A 20,329-nucleotide genomic window follows, 5' to 3' on the forward strand; every position below is an offset into this window, starting at 1 on the left:
AGCAGCTCAAGAGGAAGAACAGACAAGACCTAAAGCTAGTAGAAGGAAAGAAATCATAAACATCAGGGCAGAAATCAATGAAACAGAAACAAAGAAAACCATAGAAAGGAGAAATGAAAAGAAAACCTGGCTCTTTGAAAAGGTCAACAAAATTGATAAACCCTTAGACAGACTTCTCAAGAAAAAAAAGAGAGAGGACTCAAATCAATAACATTAGAAAAGAAAAAGGAGAAGTAACAACAGACATCACAGAAATACAAAGGATCATAAGAGACAACTATATGCAACCATATGCCAATAAAACAGAAAACATGGAAGAAATGGACAAATTCTTAAAAAAGTACAATCTTCCAAGACTAAACCAAGATGAAATAGAAACGATGTAGGGACCAATCACAAGAACTGAAATTGAAAGTGGGATTAAAAAACTTCCAACAAACAAAAGTCCAGGACCAGATGGCTCCACAGGCGAATTCTAGCAAACATTTAGAGAAGAGCTAACACCTCTCCTTCTGAAACTATTTCAAAAAATTGCAGAGGAACGGATACTCCCAAACTCATTCTATGAAACCACCATCACCCTGATACCCAAACCAGACAAAGATACCACAAAAAAAGAAAACCACAGGCCAATTTCCCTGATGAACATCAATGCAAAAATCCTCAACAACATACTAGCAAACTGCATCCAACAATACATTAAAAGGATTGTACATCCTGATCAAGTGGGATTTACCTCAGGGATGCAAGGGTTCTTCAATATCTGCAAATCCATCAGTGTGATACGCCACATTAACAAACTGAAGGATAAAAACCATATGATCCTCTCAATAGATGCAGAAAAGGCCTTTGACAAAAGCCAACACCCAGTTCTGACAAAAAAAAAAAAAAAAAAAAAAAAAAAAAAAAAAAAACTTCAGAAAGTGGGCATAGAGGGAACCTACCTCAACATAATAAAGGCCATATATGACAAACCCACAGCTAACATCATTCTCAATGGTGAAAAGCTGAAAGAATTCCTGCTGAGATCAGGAACTAGACAAGCATATCCGCTCTTTTACTACTAGTCAACATAGTTTTGGAAGTCCTAGCCACAGCAATCAGAGAAGTAAAAGGGATAAAAGGAATCCAAATTGGAAAGGAAGAAGTAAAACTATCACTATTTGCAGATGACATGATATCATACCAAGAGAATCCTAAAGACTCTACCAGAAAACTGTTAGAGCTCATCCACGAATTTGGCAAATTCATCCATGAATTTTGTATCCTCTAAGTATCGCAGGATACAAAATTAATACACAGAAATCAATGGAATTTCTCTACACTAACAATGAAAGTTCAGAAAGAGAAATTAGGGAAGCAACCCCATTTACCATTACATCCAAAAGAATAAAATACCTAGGAGTAACCTACCTAAAGAGTCAAAAGACCTGTACTCTGAAAATATAAGACACTGATGAAAGAAATCAAAGATGACACAAATAGATGGAAAGACATACCATGTTCTTGGATTGGAAGAGTTAATATTATCAAAATGACTATACTATCTATGGCAATGTACAGATTCAATGCAATTCCTATCAAATTACCAAGGACATTTGTCACAGAACTCGAACCAAATATTTTAAAGTTTGTTTGGAAGCACACAAGACCCAGAAGAGCCAAAGACATCCTGAAAAAGAAAAATGGAGCTGGAGGAATCAGGTGCCCAGACTTCAGGCTATACTAAAAAGCAACCATCATCAAAACCATATGGTACTGGCACAAAGACAGTAATAGAGACAGTGGAACAGGATAGAGAGCCCAGGATTAAACCTAGGCACCTACAGCCAACTCACCTATGACAAGGAGGCAAGAACAACAAATGGAGGAAAGACAGCTTGTTCAATAAGTGGTGCTGGGAAAACTGGACAGCCACATGGAAAAGAATGAAATTAGAATACTCCCTAACACCATACACAAAAAGAAACTTCAAATGGATGAAAGACCTAGATATAAGACCGACACTATAAAATCTCTTAGAGAAAAACATAGGCCAAACACTCTCTGACATAAACGACAGCAACATCTTCTCAGATCCACCTCTTAGAGTAATGACAGTAAAAACAAAAATAAACAAATGGGACCTAATTAAACTTAAAGTTTCTGCACAGCAAAGGAAACCCTAAATGAAATGAAAAGACAACCCACAGAATGGAAGAAAATCTTTGCAAGTGAATCAACTGACAAGGGCTTAATCTCCAAAACTTATAAACACCTCCTACTGCCCAATACCAAAAAAACAAACAACCCCATCGAAAAATGGGCAGAAGATCTAAATAGACAGTTCTCCAAGTAAGACATAGGGATGGCCAAATAACACATGGAAAGATGTTCAACATCACTCATCATTAGAGAAATGCAAATCAAAACCACCATGAGGTACCACCTTACACCAGCCAGAATGGCCATCATCAAAAAGTCTACCAACAATGAGTGCTGGAGAGGCTGTGGAGAAAAAGGAATCCTATTACACTGTTGATGGAAATGTAAATTGGTGCAACCACTGTGGAAAACTGTATGGAGATTTCTCAGAAAACTAAACATAGAACTACCATTTGATCCAGCAATCCCACTCCTGGGCATCTACCCCGAGGAAACCATGACTCAAAAAGACACATGTACTCCGATGTTCATTGCAGCACTATTTGCAATAGCCAAGACATGGAAACAACCTAAATGTCCATCAACAGAGGAGTGGATCAAGAAGATAAGGTACATATACACAATGGAATATTACTCAGCCATTAAAAGGAATGAAATACTGGCATTTTTAGCAACATGGATGGACCTAGAAATTATCATGCTAAGTGAAGTCAGCCATACAATGAGACACCAACATCAAATGCTTTCACTGACATGTGGAATCTGAAAAAAGGACAGAATGAACTTCTTTGCAGAACAGATACTGACTCACAGCCTTTGGAAAACTCATGGTCTCCGATGGTTACATTTTGTGGGCTGGGGGTATGTGCTGGGGTTGTGGGTTAGAAATCCTATAAAATTGGATTGTGATGATCATTGTACAAGTATAAATGTAATAAATTCATTGAGTAATATTAATAAATAAAAAGTTACCATGAGATACCACCTCACACCAGTCAGAATGGCCATCATTAATAAATCCACAAATAACAAATGCTGGAGGGGATGTGGAAAAAAGGGAACCCTCCTGCACTGTTGTAGGGAATGTCAGCTGGTACAACCACTATGGAGAATAGCTTGGAGGTATCTTAGAAAACTATACATAGAACTACCATATGACCCAGCAATCCCACTCTTGGGCATATATCCGGATAAAACTCTTCTTAAAAAAGGCACATGCACCTGCATGTTCATTGCAGCACTATTCACAATAGCCAAGACTTGGAAACAACCCCAATGTCCATCAACAGATGATTGGATTAGCAAGATGTGGTATATATACACAGTGGAATACTACTCAGCCATAAAAAAGAACAAAATAATATCATTTGCAGCAACATGGATGGAACACTTCATCCTGAAGTATATTTTATATTTCCAAACAATCCTGGGTGAAGTAAAAAGGAGAAAGACAAATACCATATGATATCACTTATATCTGGAATCTAATATATGGCACAATGGAACCTTTCCAAAGCAAAGAAAACTAAATGATTTTTAGCAGTGGTAACAACGCTGTAGACAAATGTAATAAATTTCAAAGAGCCTCCTTCATTTACAGATTTATTAGTATAGTCTTTAGAACAAAGAATAAAGGAAAATAGTTTGCCTGGTTCACAAAACGCTATTCAGTTTCAATGTGAGCCCCCACTAGTTACAACCAATATGATAATTAGAAGACTTTGGAGATGCTTTTTGCCAAGCATTTTATAAATTTTAATAAGTTAAACTCTAAACTTAAATAGTTCTCAAAGATCCTAGGTAGGAGTTCCCGTTGTGGCGCAGTGGTTAACGAATCTGACTAGGAACCATGAGGTTGTGGGTTCGATCCCTGGCCTTGCTCAGTGGGTTAAGGATCCAGCGTTGCCATGAGCTGTGGTGTAGGTTGCAGACGCCGCTCGGATCCCACATTGCTGTGGCTCTGGCATAGGCTGATTAGACCCCTAGCCTGGGAACCTCCCTATGCTGTGGGAGCGGCCCTAGAAAAGGCAAAAAGACCAAATTATTAAAAGGCACTGAGAAAATGAATTTAGAGGAGGCTGAATATTAAGGTTTTAAATAATTATTTTTAGAATATGCTAATAAAAAGCGGTCTTAGCCGATTTTGGGGATGAGACTTTAGAAGTCAGACACAGGATAATCATAATAAGCTGAAGTGGAATCAAATGTTCTTCAGCCATGAGTGGGTTTCCAATTGAAGGGAAGAATATGACACATTTTAAGTTAATTCATACAATATCTTAACATATAATTTATCTATATCCTCTAAGGCACAAACATAATTTAGCCTGGCGGCACTTGGAAAGGCAGATGTTTCTTAATGGGCTGACACTCCGTGCAGTCATCACATGTGCAGTGAATTACATGTAACCCATATACACCCCTTTCTGATCCTTTGGAATTATTCATAAACCAGCTTCTTGAGCTTTCATATGCTGCCATCTTTATTTTGTAATTAAAAAAAAACATATGCATGCTGCAAAGGAGAAGTATATTTTATATTTCCAAACAATCCTGGGTGAAAAAAACCCAGTCATTGTCTTTTTCGAATCTTTCCATTCCATAATTTTTGCCAATTCTCCTACTTTGGTTTGCTTTGGGAGAGAGAAAAGGTGTAAAGCCAGAGCCTATTCTGTGTTTATTTATGACATTGACTTAGAGACTGTCCAGGACATGCCCTCCCTTTTTTATTTATAAGGTTCCTTACTTAGTACAATTTGTAAAAACACATGAAGAAATATATATTTTAGCCAATATTTTTGAAACCAGGTTTGTGCATGTTGCTTTATTTCTGTGGCTAGGAAATTATCAGAATATTTGTATTGTGTTAAGGCTAAATCAATAAGAAAACAAAAAAAAATCACTACCAGTCAAATAAACAATTCCAATCTGTAATGGGAGAAAATTAGTTAAATGTGGTTAAAACCAATCAGATTCAGTCTTTTGAGTTAATTATTCAATTAATTCTGTCAGAGTAGTCAATTTGGTAATCTACTGTTTCATAGGTTTAATAGGTAGTGTTTAAAAATTTTTCACAAATTTTATAACTGCTGCATACCAGCTTCTGACTTAGCTCTTTAATTACATGATATTATTATATCTCCAAAACAGTACTGCAAATTAGAAGGTGACATTCCCATTTCACGAAAGAGTAAACTGAGACTTAGAAAGGAAGAGAAACTTGCCCAATGACAAAGAGCAAAGGGCTGAGCTATGATTAAAGCCTTCAGCTGTCTAATTCCAAAGTTTTTGCCATTTTCTTTCTTTCTTTTTTTTTTTTAATAGAATCTTTTTTTTTTTTTTTTTTTCTTTTTAGGGCCTCACCTGTGGCATATGGAAGTTCCCAGGCTAGGGGTCAAATCCAAGCTACAGCTGCTAGCCTATGCCTCAGTCACAGCAACTTGGGATTCCAGTGGCATCTTCAACCTACACCACAGTTCATGGCCATGCCGGATCCTTAACTCACTGAGCAAGGCCAAGGATTGAACCTGTATCGTCATGGATGCTAGTCCAGTTCCCTACCACTGAACCACAACGGGAACTCCCACAATTTTCTTTTTAACCTGTGCATTCTTCTATATGGAATGTGCAAGGATTAGAACAAGAGTAGAGCAGTCAAGCATCATAGCAGGCCTGCCTCTCCCCCAACTCAGTACCTTCTCTAGTCTGGATGAACATGGAACGCTGGAGGCAAAGTTGACTGCGTGCCGTGCACACACACACACACACACACACACACACACACACACACGTAAATATACTTAATCTCCAAGGGATTGTGATTTATGGCCACCCTGACCCAAAATACAGCACATCACAAAAGAGGCTGAAGGCACTGAGCACTCCAGTGTAAATCCTCCTATGGGCTTAGTCAAAGGCTCAGCCCATCTCATCCCTAAGCCCAAGCCCTACCACCTTGAGCACTCCTGTACCCCGAGTTACTCCTAGGTTCTGTACTCTGAAGCAGTCCCTACATTTGGTTCCTTTAAACACAGTCAAGGATTTTAAGAATCTCTCAGGGGAGTTCCTGCCATGGCTCAGTGGTTGACGAATCCACCTGGGAGCCATGAGGTTGCGGGTTCGATCCCTGGTCTCTCTCAGTGGGTTAAGGATCCGGCGTTGCTGTGAGCTTTGGTGTAGGTTGCAGATGTAGCTCAGATCCCACGTTTTTGTGGCTCTGGCATGGGCCGGATGCTACAGCTCCAATTAGACCCCTAGCCTGAGAACCTCCATATGCCCCTGGTGCAGCCCTGGAAAAGACAAAAAAAAAAAAAAAGAAGAATCTCTCAGGAACGACAACCAGGTATGATATGAAACAAAATTCAAAGATGCCCCAAATCCTCAAGCATGGTAAAAAGAAGGGAAGCGAAATGAATGAGGGGCTGGGAAAGCAACGTGGTTCTGTCTTTATACTTAATGCTTATGCTGGTCATTCCTGAAAAAGCAAACGTGGCTTGCTGACAGTTCTTGATTTGAACACCACAGACTGTGCCTTAGAAAGACCAGCCTCTACGTGTTGGTTCTGCAAATCACCGGCTCTTTTTGGCTTTGGTTGATGGGTTTAGGTGTCTGTGCATGTCAGGGTACGCCCAATCCACTGCTGAAACACATCATTATATTTTGATTAATGATTTCCCCATTCCTCTTTACCACCAAATCCAATAACAAGGACAGCAAAACAGGAACTAAATATATGCTGTCAATTTGCGTCTACAAGTCGAAGCAAATACCCACTGGTGGGATCATGCTTTGCTCAGAGTTTACTCATGAAAAGAGAGTCTAGAAGTGTAAAACTCAGCTAAATTACCCCCAAATGACTGGCTACGGTTGAATCAAACATAGGTTCACTTACATTCAACAGTGCTGCTTAGAGATGAGAGACTGGGAAAGAAAGATTAAAGTGAGACAAGAAGCCTATCTTCTTTCTTTTTTGGGGGGAGTCTACATCAATAAAACTTTATTGAAAGTCACTAAAAAGACCTAAATACATTAAGAAATATACCATTTTATGTATAGAATGCCTCAATATTATAAAGTTGCCACTTCTCCCTAAATTGAATTATAGATTAGGGCAATTTCCATCAAAATCCCAATAGTGATTTTTGAAGGAACTTGATAAACTAATTCTAAAATTTAAATGATAGAACAAGATCCCAGGAAGAAAGAACCAAGACTCTCCTCAAGCAGGAAACAATGGAAGGACTGCATTACCAGGTAACCAAGCATAAAACTCTTATAATCAATGTAATACATGGAGTTATAATTCACACAAAGTTACAAATTAAACTAAAAAGATGAATAAACAGTTCAGCGATCAGTCCACATAAGGAATTTTATATGACAGGTAGCATTGCAAATGACTGGGAGATGAGGTAGTATACAATAGATGGTGCTGAGAGAGCTGATTAGCCATATGGAAAAGAAATTAAACTTGAGTTCTATTTCACACCATAAAGAAAACCAATTCTAGTTGGAGTAAAGCATAGATACGAACAGCAAAACCTTTCATAGAGTGCATAGGACCATATACATCCTGGGGTAAGAAAAAGTTTATTCAAATAAGACACAGGAAACACTAACCTAAATTTTTATCTTTTTATTTTTTATGCCTGCACACATGGCATATGGAAGTTCCTGGGGCCAGGGATTGAATCTGAGCTACAGTTGCGACCTATGCCCCAGCTGCAGCAACGCCAAATCCTTTAACCCACTGTGCTGGGCCACGGATCAAACCCGCACCTCTGCAGTGACCAGAGATACTGCAGTCAGATTCTTAACCCACTGCACTACAGTAGGAACTCCTAACCTAAATTTTTACAAATTCAACTACATTAATTAGGAACTTCTGTTTATCAAAGACACCAAAATGTGAATCAAAATACAAAGAGATGACTGAAATAGGATTAATTTGGGGATTATATAAAAAAATTCTTCCACATCAATTACAAAGGAAATCAGCCCACTTTCAGAATCTGAGTTTTTCAAGCATGAATTTGTCCTTTACTCCAAACCAAATTCTATTGTGAACATGCTGACCTTAGTGACAGGCTCTGTGGGTTCAAAATCTAGCTTATTAGCTGTGTAACTTGGGCAAATTACTTAACATATCTGTGCCTCAGTTTCTTCATCTGTAAATAAAGATCATGACACTGCATTGGGTTGTCTTGATCATGAAATTTCAACTTATCGGATTGTTTTGATGATGAAATGACTTAAAACTCACTTACTTCATGTCTAAAACAGAACTATTTGTGAACTGTAACTTCCCGGACCTAGAGAACCATTCTCCCACATGGGGCAGAGGGCTTGCAGTCCTATTCCTTCTCAATAGTTTCAGATATGTTGAGTCGTGTTTTTTATTTTCAGAGTGTTTTATTTATTTCTCCTTTTATTATGAAAGGTTTTTTTATCGTTACTGCCATTCTTTAGAGAGCTGGAAAGCATCCCTTTGGATCAAATAAAAAGCCACAGTGGAAGTTTGAAAAGCATTAGGTGATAAATAAGAGTAAGGAAAAGGAGTGGTAACAAAGGGGGAAATGTGCTCCTGCCTTTTAGCAAATAATTACTTTCACTAAGATAACAATAAGAAAGATTATACCACCTGTTTTTCTAACCAATATATAGTTTTTAAGCCAGTTCTGGGTTGTTATCTTCAAATAAACCATTTCTAGAAAAGAATTATGCTATCTGCCTCCATAAAAGATAAAAATGCTGGTTATCTTCATTCCCCATTTTGCAATGAATAACTCGTGATTTCAAAAAATCAATTTGACTTCAGTGCTGCTGTCTGCTTGCTAAGCTGATAGTGCTGCCGACAACACATGGGCGCAGAACTAGGATAGTTGTCCGCAGCCCAATTGGCATTCTTTGAATGGGCTCTTCATTTAGGTGAGGGCAGTTGAAGATGCCAGATAAGAGACAAGGACGTGGGTGAGAACTGTGACCTAGTACAAAGAATGGAAAATAATCATTCATTAATGACTGATGTCCACTTAGGGCCAATGTATGATTTTAGCTTCACACCGAAACATGAGGTTGCAATGAACATCATTTCAGGGACAGTTTCCTCTTACTTGGGTACAAAGCTCATATAAGCCTTCAGCCCAAATCTTTGTCTGTCTGGGCTCCTATAACAGAATACAACAGACTGGGTGGCTTATAAACAACAGACACAGTTCTTGCAGTTCTGGAGGCAGAGATGACCAAGATCAAGGTGCCAGTGTCTAGGGAAGGTCTGCTCCTGGTTTACAGAGGGCCATCTGTTTGCTGTGTCCCCACAGGGTGAAAGGGGCAAGGGAGCTCTCTGAGGTCTCTTTCCCAAGGGTACTGATCCCATTTATGAGGGCTCCACCCTAATTACCTCCTCAAAGCTCCACCTCCCAATACCATCACACAAAGCATTAGGATTTCACTTATGAATTTAGACGGGACCCAAACATTTGGCCTAGAGATGCCTACAAAATTAAAAAATAGTGTGCAAAAAAATATGAAGCTCTCTGGGCTTTCAGATCCCTGAGATAAATGACCACCATAACTTTGGCTGGCCACTTGCTAGAACACCTTCTACATGCTCCGTCCCTGTACCAGATGAAGCTTTCCTGTACTGAGCTAAGAATCATTGAAAGGCCCTGCTTTTATGTCCCACAATGGAGGGCAAAGTACAGAATCAGCATTATTTTGATTTGAAGATGCTGGGACATAGCCAAGTCAATCCCATAAGTCTGAAACCTTCTTGCCATTGCTTACATTTCAGGCCTTTATTTGCTAGGCATTTCTTTATTATAGGTGAATATGTATATACCTTCTTTCCATGTACCTCCTACCCTTCCCAACCCACATCATTCTGGGGAGTCTAAGAAATTTATCATAGATAATTTTCTGCTGTTGCTAATAGAAAAACAGAAAATTACACTATGTAGAAACTAATTTCTTAACGACCTATACAAGGTAGACACTGCATTGGGATTTTATCTGTACCACTCTCCAAAGAAAGGACCTTATACTCTTAAATTTATGGTAGTAGTATTTTCTACACTCTACGGCTTCAGTTGTGCCAAGCAATAACTCAGGGCCTCAGGAACGCTGAGGTAATTAACACTTGAAAATTCCTGCAGAGGTGTAATTGCAGCCCTCACCTTTGCAGTCCTGCCTGACCCTAATAGGACGTTATGGGCAATGGTTCCTCTCCCCTCTTAAAGAGATGACAATTTTTCTATCAGTGGAGCTAGCAGATGTCATGGCAAAAGTTTTTTGAGAAAGAGACCTTTGGAAAAATAGTTTATAAGGATAGCATTGAAAGAGAAATGGACCTGCTTTCATTTCTTTTTTCTTTTTTTCTTTTTTTCTTTTTCTTTTATTTTTTTTTACAGCCGCACCTGCAGCATATGGAAATATGGAAGTTTCTGGGTTAGGGGTCAAATTAGAGCTACAGCTGGGGCCTGCGTCACAGCCACCGCAACACTGGATCCCAGCTGCATCTGTGACCCATGCTACAGCTAGGGCAATGCTGGATCCTTAACACTCCCAGCAAGGCCAGGGATGGAACCCACTTCCTCACAGAGACAATGTCGGGTTCTTAACTTGCTGAACCACAACAGGAACTCCTTGTTTTCATTTCTAACTAATGTAATTAAGTCTCTGAGCCTTAGTTCTTTTGTTAAGTAAAATAGCACCAACAATTGTCTATTTATTTCATAGGGCTATGGAAAGAACCACAATAAATCAAGCATAAAAGCCATGAAGTATACTACCAATATAAGAGGTGGTTATTTTTCCACCTTTTCCCCACTTTTTATTTTTCAAAATGTAGAGGCTTCCTAGCAAGGCTCTGGGACACCTTTACCACTGAAAAGACAAAGGTAAGTGAGGGAATGGTCCTTAGGTACCTGGATGTCACCCAGGTTGGGATTATTACGTAAGGCACCAAGAGCTCTGGCTAAAAGCTTGTGCTTCTCCTGAAGAGATGGGGCTGATGTATCCACTCAGGAAAGAGAATGGGTGAGAAATAGATAGGAGGTACAGGGTGGTTTGTGTTGTTAATGTTTTACAATCTGGGGTCTTTTTTTTCGTTATTTTTTTGGCCATGCCTAGGGCATACAGAAGTTCCCAGGCCAGGGGTCGAATCCAAACCACAGCCACAAGCAGAGAACAGCAATGACAATGTCAGGTCCTTAACCTACTGATCCACAGGGAAACTCATCTGGAGCTGTTTTCTTAGGTAAAATTTAAGCTTCCTAAAGCTATTCCCACCTCAAATCCGAGAGGGGAAATACAGCTATTATCTGGATTAGTGAGGGTCAAAGGACTGAGAAGCCACACAAAGAGTGAGGCTCTTCATATAGACATTAGCAACTGCAGCAGACATTTTCAACAGCGTGTTGAAGACAGAATCATCTTAAATTCTGCAAGTGCACATCTACACAATAGCTAAAAGAGTAAAAATGCAGTTGTCAAGGACTCTGTTTAACACTAGACTTTTCAGAGACTGATAATTCTCTGGTACTGACACAAAGCATCTTGGTACATGCTTACACTGAATATATGGGGAAACTTCTATAGCTCTCGACCTTTAGCAGGGTTTAGTTTAGTGACTCAGGAGTCCTGGGCTGATGAGATATGGAGAGAAATATGTGATTAATTTGAACTCTAATAGACAGATGGACTAATTGTATAAGCAAGCAACACCGATTACAGAATGGGGTCTTACCACAGCCTGCTTCTACTCTATGTTATATATACTCTGCGGAAAAAAATTTCTTGACAAAGCAATATAGAGACTGCACTGCTATCCAAAGAGAGGACCTTATTCTCACATTTATGGCAAAGCCATCATCTACCTTCTACAACTTCTATTGTGTCAAGATACATCAGCTGGGCAGACATTCTGGGTCATCTGTGCAAGAATGGCCACGTCCAGTGGGGGGAAAAATGTAATTGTAATGTATACATGTAAGGATAACCTGACCCCCTTGCTGTACAGTGGGAAAATAAAAAAAATAATAATAATAAAATTAAAAAAAAAGAGAGAATGGCCACATCTTGGTGACTCAGAGCTCATGTATAGCTATAGGATGGAGTCATGTTATATGCAACTCTTTGCTAAGTGCTCCACATGTTGTCACTATGCGGCCCAGGTGGGAAATGAAACCGATAGCCTCAGCATCAAAAGCAGAAGTTATAACCAATGGTGCTAACTCATTTACACTACTAAAACCTAGCTAAGGAGTTGGTTCATCAGTACAAGCGTTACAAGTTTATTTCTTCTGGAGTACTTATAGTAAACCTAATTTTTACTTAAATCTTTTATCCATTTGCTGGGTTAAGTAATTTTTCACTTGAAAGAATCATGTATTGGTACTATTTTGCTTTCATAGGATATAATCAAGCCTGTCCATCTATTATATCACTTTAAACACACCCACACACACACACACACACACACACACACACACACACACACACTCAAACCCACACACCTATATGCTCATGGCAGGGCTAAAATTTTTAAAAATCACATCCTGGCACTTCCCATTGTGGCTCAGCGGGTTCCAAACCCAACTAGTATCCATGAGGATGCAGGTCCAATTCCTGGCCTTGCTCAGTAGATTAAGAATCTGGCATTGCCATGAGCTGTGGCATAGATAGATTGCAGATGTGGCTCCGATCCCACGTTGCTGTGGCTGGGGCTAGGCTGGCAGCTGCAGTTCTGATTCAACCCCTAGCCTGGGAACTTCCATATGCTGTGGGTATGGCCCTAAATAGAGAAACAAACAAAAAAATCACATCCTTTCTGGGCACTTGTTTTCATCCAGCAATCCAATTCCCTTTTAAATTTCATTTGGTGACTTTTTCCTCATGATTCCTCTATGTGTATCTCCTATCTGATCCACTGGTTTTGCTACAATTTTTTCAATTTATTTTTATGTATCCAACAGAGAAATTTTATTATAAGGCCAAAATAATATTTCTCCAACTCTTTCCTTTGGTGCTTCTACCTTAACTGACAGGATACTTTATAAATATGAACCTCACAAGAAGAACCAGGGGCTCCAAAAATCTTGGCAGAGCACATACACTCAAAATTAGGCAAAAAAAAAGAACACTTGAAAGCTACAGGGTCTTAGCAACTATATGCCAACAAACTAGATTGCTTCCAAGCTTCTATTTGAAAGGTCCCATTTAAAAAACACTAACTCCTATGATTAGAAATGTAGAAGAAAAACTTCATTTTCATCTATAAATTCCATATCATTCTTGAAGCACCTGCCTCATCCAGGGCAGTGTGGAAAGTCTGCGAATCCAGATGGCTTTCCAAGTAAGCAGAGGGTCAGAGAATTTATTTTCAGTATTTCAGAGAAATTAATAAAAATTGCTAGTTTCTTCCCAAACTGAAAATGACAGACTGATTAAACTGCCACAGCAACAGTGCAGGAAGCTAAGGTAGTTATTCACTTTCCCTCATGCTCATTAGAAACTGACTGCTAATTTATGTGTCTGTAGCTTTAACATAAAGAGAAGAAAAATGAATGATTACCTTATAACACTTTTTTGTTTTGCTTCATAGGACTATATCATCTCATTCTATCATGTCCATTCAGAAATACATAATTCAAGACTTCCTCACCAATAGAAAACTTGGAAAATGATGACTCCCTGTGAATCTGGTCTTTAAGTCTTACTTTGAAATTCTTTTAATAATATATATTTAGAACATGTTCCAGAAGTCTCTCCATTTGCTCCCCAATCACACCACGTATATTCTGAAGATAATATCTTAATAATTCTCCTTTCTGCCCTTACATAAACAACCAAGAGTTCAAGATTCTCCAAATGTAATTACCCATCAATTAAACCATATCTACTTCTTAGAAATTTTGAGAAAAGAAAACTAATAGTATATAAGTCAATATGCTAGCTGTTTCACCCCATGCTTCAAGACTCTGCCTCACTGCTTCCATCTTCTATCTATAGTAATAATCTACTCAGTTTTAGCCACAACACACACTCACTTGTATTTTATTTATTTATTCTCCTTAATCAGTTCCTTGGCCGAAATGTATTTTTGCTTCTGTCCTCCCCAACCACTCCATCACCAACTGTATATATTTTGCCCTTCAGCACCATAAACACCTTTAGCTAATCTATTCATGACTCTTGATTTTTTTTCTCCACCTCTCCTTTCCAGGAGAAAACATTTTTTCTCTAGGATGGATAATGTTTCTTCATTCTTAAAAGTCATACAATAAGTAACTTTGTGTTTTTATGTCCCAAATTTCCCCAAATGTTCCTTCAGAAGTTATAAATTCCTAATGTTTATGCCAATTTTCTAACCCTGCCTATACATTGCCCTTGTGAAAATACACATAACAGCAGCTGACAAAGCAGATTCTGCAAAGTGTGAAGAATCCTAAAATAATAAGAATGACACTACCCCAAACACCTTGTTCCCACTGAAACACTTGAGACACAGTCACGGAAAAAAAAAAAAAAAATCCACCGCTAAATTAGAATATATTGTCAAGAGAAAGATACTCCTTCACAGGAATTAGAAAAAGGGCAAGAGGTTAATTAATCCCTGATGGGGGAAGGAGGCTGAATGTAACCGTAACCACCCCAAAAATGCTATAAATTTTATGAAAAAGTTTTTAAGTGTTTTGTGTGTGTGTGTGTTTGTTTTTGGTTTTTTTTTTGTCTTTTTGCCATTTCTTGGGCCGCTCCCGCGACATATGGAGGTTCCCAGGCTAGGGGTCCAATCGGAGCTGCAGCTGCCAGCCTACGCCAGAGCCACAGCAACGCGGGATCCGAGCCGCATCTGCAACCTACACCACAGCTCACGGCAACGCCGGATCGTTAACCCGCTGAGCAAGGGCAGGGATCGAACTTGCAACCTCATGGTTCCTAGTCGGATTCGTTAACCACTGCACCACGAAGGGAACTCCTTAAGAGGTTTTTTTTTTTTTTTTTTTTTTTTTTTTTTTAATGATAAAACAAGACCTGAGTTATGAATGAAGGATCTAGGACACGAAAAGAAGTATCAAATATATGCAGATCCCAAATCCTAAAAGCCTGGTGGGGACTGTGAGAGTGGTCAGTCACTACTCAGAGGGTGAGGCAGGTGGAGCTTATAACCTTAGGACCACTGTGTCCTGGCGTGAGTTAGCAGGTGTTATACATGCACAGATCCTGAAACTGGATTCATGAGGAATTAAGGAAGACTGATAAATGTCCCCTCAAAAATCTACATGGAGTAACAGAAATATGCAAGAAATAGAAATGAGATAATGAATGAGTCGTCAGCATCCAACTAGATAGCTTAGATCATTTCAACAGTAGGTACTATTGACAAACCCAAGGGTGATGAACCAGGAAGAAGTGAAATGATTCCAAGTGTTTGCAACAGCTTTTTTTAAAATGGAGGTATAGTTGATTTACAATGTTGTGTTAATTTCAGATGTACAAAGTGATTCGGTTATACACACACACACATATTATACACGTACACACATATACATGTAAAATTATTATTGGGAGTTCCCTTTGTGGCTCAGTGGTTAATGAATCCAACTAGGATCCATGAGGATGAGGGTTCGATCCCTGGCCTCACTCAGTGGGTTAAGGATCCAGTGTTACCATGAGCTGTGGTGTAGGTTGCAGACATGGCTTGGATCCCATGCTATGGCATAGGCTGGCAGCTGTAGCTCCAACTTGACCCCTAGCCTAGGAACTTCCATATGCTATGGGCACGGCCCTAAAAAGGAAGAAGAAAAAAAATTATTATTAACATATATATAATTATTTTATAAATTTATAAATTATAAATATAATCATATATATATATATATAATTATTTTTCAGGCTCTTTTCCCTTATAGTTTATTACAAAATATTGAGTATAGTCTGCTGTGTTATACAATAGGTCTTTGTTGGTTATCTATTTTACATATAGTAGTGTGTATATATTAATCCCAAACTCCTAATTTGCAATGGCATTGTACACAGGCCATTATTAGCACACAACCATGAAACTCAGAAAGTATCCTGTAGGTAAAAGCAGGCTTCATGGCTCCACCAAGGTACATGCTTTGGGCAGAGCTCTGGGTTACATAACCAGGAGCCCTCCCACCAAATAGCCCTTCTTCCCAGGCACCAAAATCTTCTTTATCTTCTCACTGCTTTTATGCTCAAGTCTCACCCACCTCAAAATGCAAGTAAAATCCTTCTCTGAATTCTTGTCCTTTTAATTCCTGCCCTAGTCCTTTTTCCTTTCAGAGTTAAACTTTTTAATAGTTCATATAAGCCCAGCTGCATCTTAAGGATAATAGTCTTCCTGAGGCCAATGAGCAGCACTCCACCAGCTCCAAATCATGGAGTTTACTTCCATGTCTTTCCCCTTGGACAAAGGTTATTTAGCACCTTAAAAGTTATTAAACCCTACTTACTCTCCCTTCAAATATAACCTTCTGATTCAAGCTGTTCTCATCTAGAACCCCTATTTCATCCTTTTACATTATGAAACAGCCTTCTTTTGATTCCGTGTCTCTGGTTCCTGACCTATTCCACTCCATTATACACACATGGCTGCCAAAATAATTTTCCCCAACATTTTCCATTTCATCCCTTTAATCAAATATTACAGAGGTGATTTCTCTGGTTCATACTGGTCTATTGAATACATGTGTTTACCTCCATTACTTCCTGAAACCCCATTAAAATGACAGGACAGACATTTCAAAAAAATATAACTAGCAAGGACAATGAAAATGGGGGGGGGGGAAGAGCAGAGGAGGAATGTCCACCAGGGTGGGGAAACTGGACAGCAGAGGGAGGAGTAACATTTGACTTATCAGAGCATTGAATGCCTAGGATCACTTAAGGGTTGTGGGACACAGAGGCCAGTTAAAACCCCAGAGTCTCCATTAAGTTAACCACCAAGAAGAATCAAAAGCATGGATGGGTGATTGCATGGAAAGCAAGAGGACTCTATAATTAAAATACCATAGAATGGGGAATTTAAACATTTTTTTCTCACAGTTCTGGAAGCTGGCAAGTCCAAGATCAAGGCATTGGAAAATTCAGTGTCTGGTAAGAGCCCACTTCCTAGCTTGCAGATGGCTGTCTTTTCCCTGTGTCCCCACATGGTGGATGGGGCAAGAGAGCTCTCTGTGATCCCTTGTTTAAAAGCACTAATCCCACTCCTGGGGGCTCCACCCGTATAAGCTAATCACCCCCAAAAAACTTCACCTCTAATGCCCACACCTTGGGGGTTAGGGTTTCAACACAAGAGTTTGTGAGGGACACAAACATTCAGTCCATAGTAAAGACTTATTAAAAATCTACGTAAGAAAATTCCTTAGGTCTCTTCTCTTCTGGCTAAGCCAAGTGGCAAGATATGAAGCAGTAAAAAAACACCTGAGGCCCACTATAGGAAGCTCACTTTAAAAATTAGGACTTTCCACCATGCTGTACAGTAGGGAAAAAAAAAATTGTATTGGGGAAATAACAATTTAAAAAAATTAGGACATCCTCTGGTTGCCTAGTGGTTAAGGATCTGGCACTGTCAGTGCTTTGGTCTGGGTCACTGCTGTGGCTCAGGTTTGATCCCTAGCCCAGGAACTTCCACATGCCATGGCCTCAGCCAAAAAAAAAAAAAAAAAGTGTATCCTTAGAAGTTTTAAATGTATTACAGTCCATTAGAGCAGAACAAGATCTCTATTATCATCTATGTCAACACTCTGAACACTCTGTACAAGGATGAGGAAATACATGCCTATTTATGGAAGTGCCTTGTTCAAGTCCACTGTCTTGACTAAACATAGATCTCAACTCCCAGCCCAGTGTTATGCAGCAGGTTCGCAACTATCAACTTCAAGGTTGTAACAAGAAAAAATAGGTCCAAATGAGAATGTCATCCTGATGTTAAAAAGGAGAGTGGAGGGTAAGAATGAATGAGTGATTCATATTCCTAAAAATATCATAGAGGAGATGATATTTTTAAAAGACTGACTTCAGGTCTTTAGATAGATAGCTCTACAGTTTAGAATAGTTTTTCATCAGCTTACTTCAGTTAAGAAAGGATATCCATTCTCTTTGATGAACTTTAATATGTGGGAAGATATCTTTTGCTTTAGTCTCTCTCCTGAGCTAAAATATAAAATAACACCCAGCATTGATGCTTGCCAGCCCCGCTTCCACAACAGTGACAGCTTTTCAATCACTTTTCAGGTCCTACTAGGTCTTAGATGAAGTGAATTTCCTACTGTAAAATAACTCTGATCTATAAGTCATTCTCTTACAATTTGGCCAGTAGAATCAGCTTGCCAGAGACTGATTACATCTTCATGAATTCCTGGAATTGAATGTCTTGGTCAGTAAACCTGAGTAACAAAGAGCTGAACCAAATAGCAACTGAAAATTTGCCTTGAAATAAAGAAAAATCTTCCATGCTCACCTTCTCTCAATACCCAAGCCCCTTGCTTTTGGAGCAAGTCCAGTCTCCTCTCTCAAAAAGCCTCTTCTGAACAGCTAAGCCCATTCATTTCCCCCTCAAATCTTTCTTATTTTACTGTTTCTGTAACTTTGCTAAAGTTATCCTGGGTTCTTGGACTTCCTTAATCAATAAAAATTGATAAGAGGAGAAACAATAAATTCAGGCAAGGCTTTACCAGGGCTCCTGCTGCAGCAGGAGGAAATGAAAATAAGCAACAGGTTCCCTTGATCACTTGCTTGATTGGGGGGGGGGTGCAGGGAAGGAGGGTAAAGCTGGTTCCTCATATGGGGTAAGGGTAGGGGTCAGGCCAGACATAGAGCTTAGGTGGTCTGCCCACCCCTTTGGTGGTGATGTGTACACATGGCAGGTGTCGTACCCTGCTTTTGCCTCCTACACCCTATTTTTTTCTCCTGCTCTTCAGAAGTGGCAACTGGGATTTTAGTTTTTTGGTATCTTCTTGCCTATAATTTGCCCCAACTGCCATGCATGTGCTATTTTTAGTTCTTTATAGTTTCTTTGTATTTTGTTGCTCTGGGAGATGTTTGTCCAGATGCAAGCACTGCAGCCACTGCAGCAGGGTCCCAGGTCGCAGGTGCCTACCTGTCTCAATCCCACAATTCTTTTGAGGCTCAGTTAAAATTCCTTTTATTCAAGTAGCAGACTCTTCTCATTACAATCACCAATTATAAAGCATATTTCCAGAGTTGGAAGGCCAGGGTCTAAATCCCAGCTCTGCCACTTACCAGTTTGGATAAGTCACTTCCACTCCCTGAGCTGTTTCCTCACCTATAAAACTGGAACAATCCTCCATACTTCAGGGGGGTTGTAAATATCAATGAGACAATAAATGTGAAAGTCCTCAGCAAAGCACATCACTAATAAATATTTGCTCCTACAGCTGGAAGTACAATGTGCCAAAATGGAGTGGTAAAAGTTGCACAGAAGTTGGAATTGGAAGACTAGGTTCCAGAACAGGTGCTACTTACTAAGGATTCAAGGTAAGTAATTCAACTTTGCTGAACTCTGTTTCTATCACATGAAAAATTCATTTATTTAGCAAATATTTCTTGTGAGCATCTGTGAGCCAGACAGTGTTCCATAGTCTTGGGAGATATTATTAAACAAAACAGGAAAGGATCTCTATCTTCATAGGATGGAAAATGACCATTAAACCTACCTCACAGCATTACTGTGAAACTTAAGAGAGGTGCTTAAAGGAAGAAATGCTTCATAAATAAGGTTGTATTCCACTGATGCTATTGTTGCCTGCACTCATAGAATCAGAAGCTGGAGCACATAATACATAAGATTCATCAAACAATCTTATTCTAGCAATTAGAAATTGAAGACTTAGCTGTGACAGCCTCAGATAGCCACAGAATTGATGCAAAAATTTGAGTCTCTTACCTACCACAAATCATTCTCTACATCTGCCTCCAGACAGTGGGATACCAACTGGGGGTGTCAGGAAGGTGAAGATGAAAAGGGGGAGTGTTTATGGAGATTTAAAGGTAACAAAACCAACTAAACATTGGTCTGCTTTAGGGATGGATATTGCATATATATTTCTATAAAAATGTTCACAGAAGGATTTTCACAGTAGCCAAAATGTGGGCACAACCCAGATGTCCATGGACTAACAAAAAAAAAGGTAGTATA

General features: G+C 39.2%; 1 pseudogene; it reads right to left on the bottom strand.

Annotated features, from left to right (window-relative positions):
* The window catches only part of LOC100520638, a 73,695-nt pseudogene that overhangs the window by 52,391 nt on the left and 975 nt on the right, over window positions 1-20,329 (bottom strand).

This window comes from Sus scrofa, chromosome 13, assembly GCF_000003025.6.
Source record: "Sus scrofa isolate TJ Tabasco breed Duroc chromosome 13, Sscrofa11.1, whole genome shotgun sequence".
Taxonomy (NCBI): Eukaryota; Metazoa; Chordata; class Mammalia; order Artiodactyla; family Suidae; genus Sus; species Sus scrofa.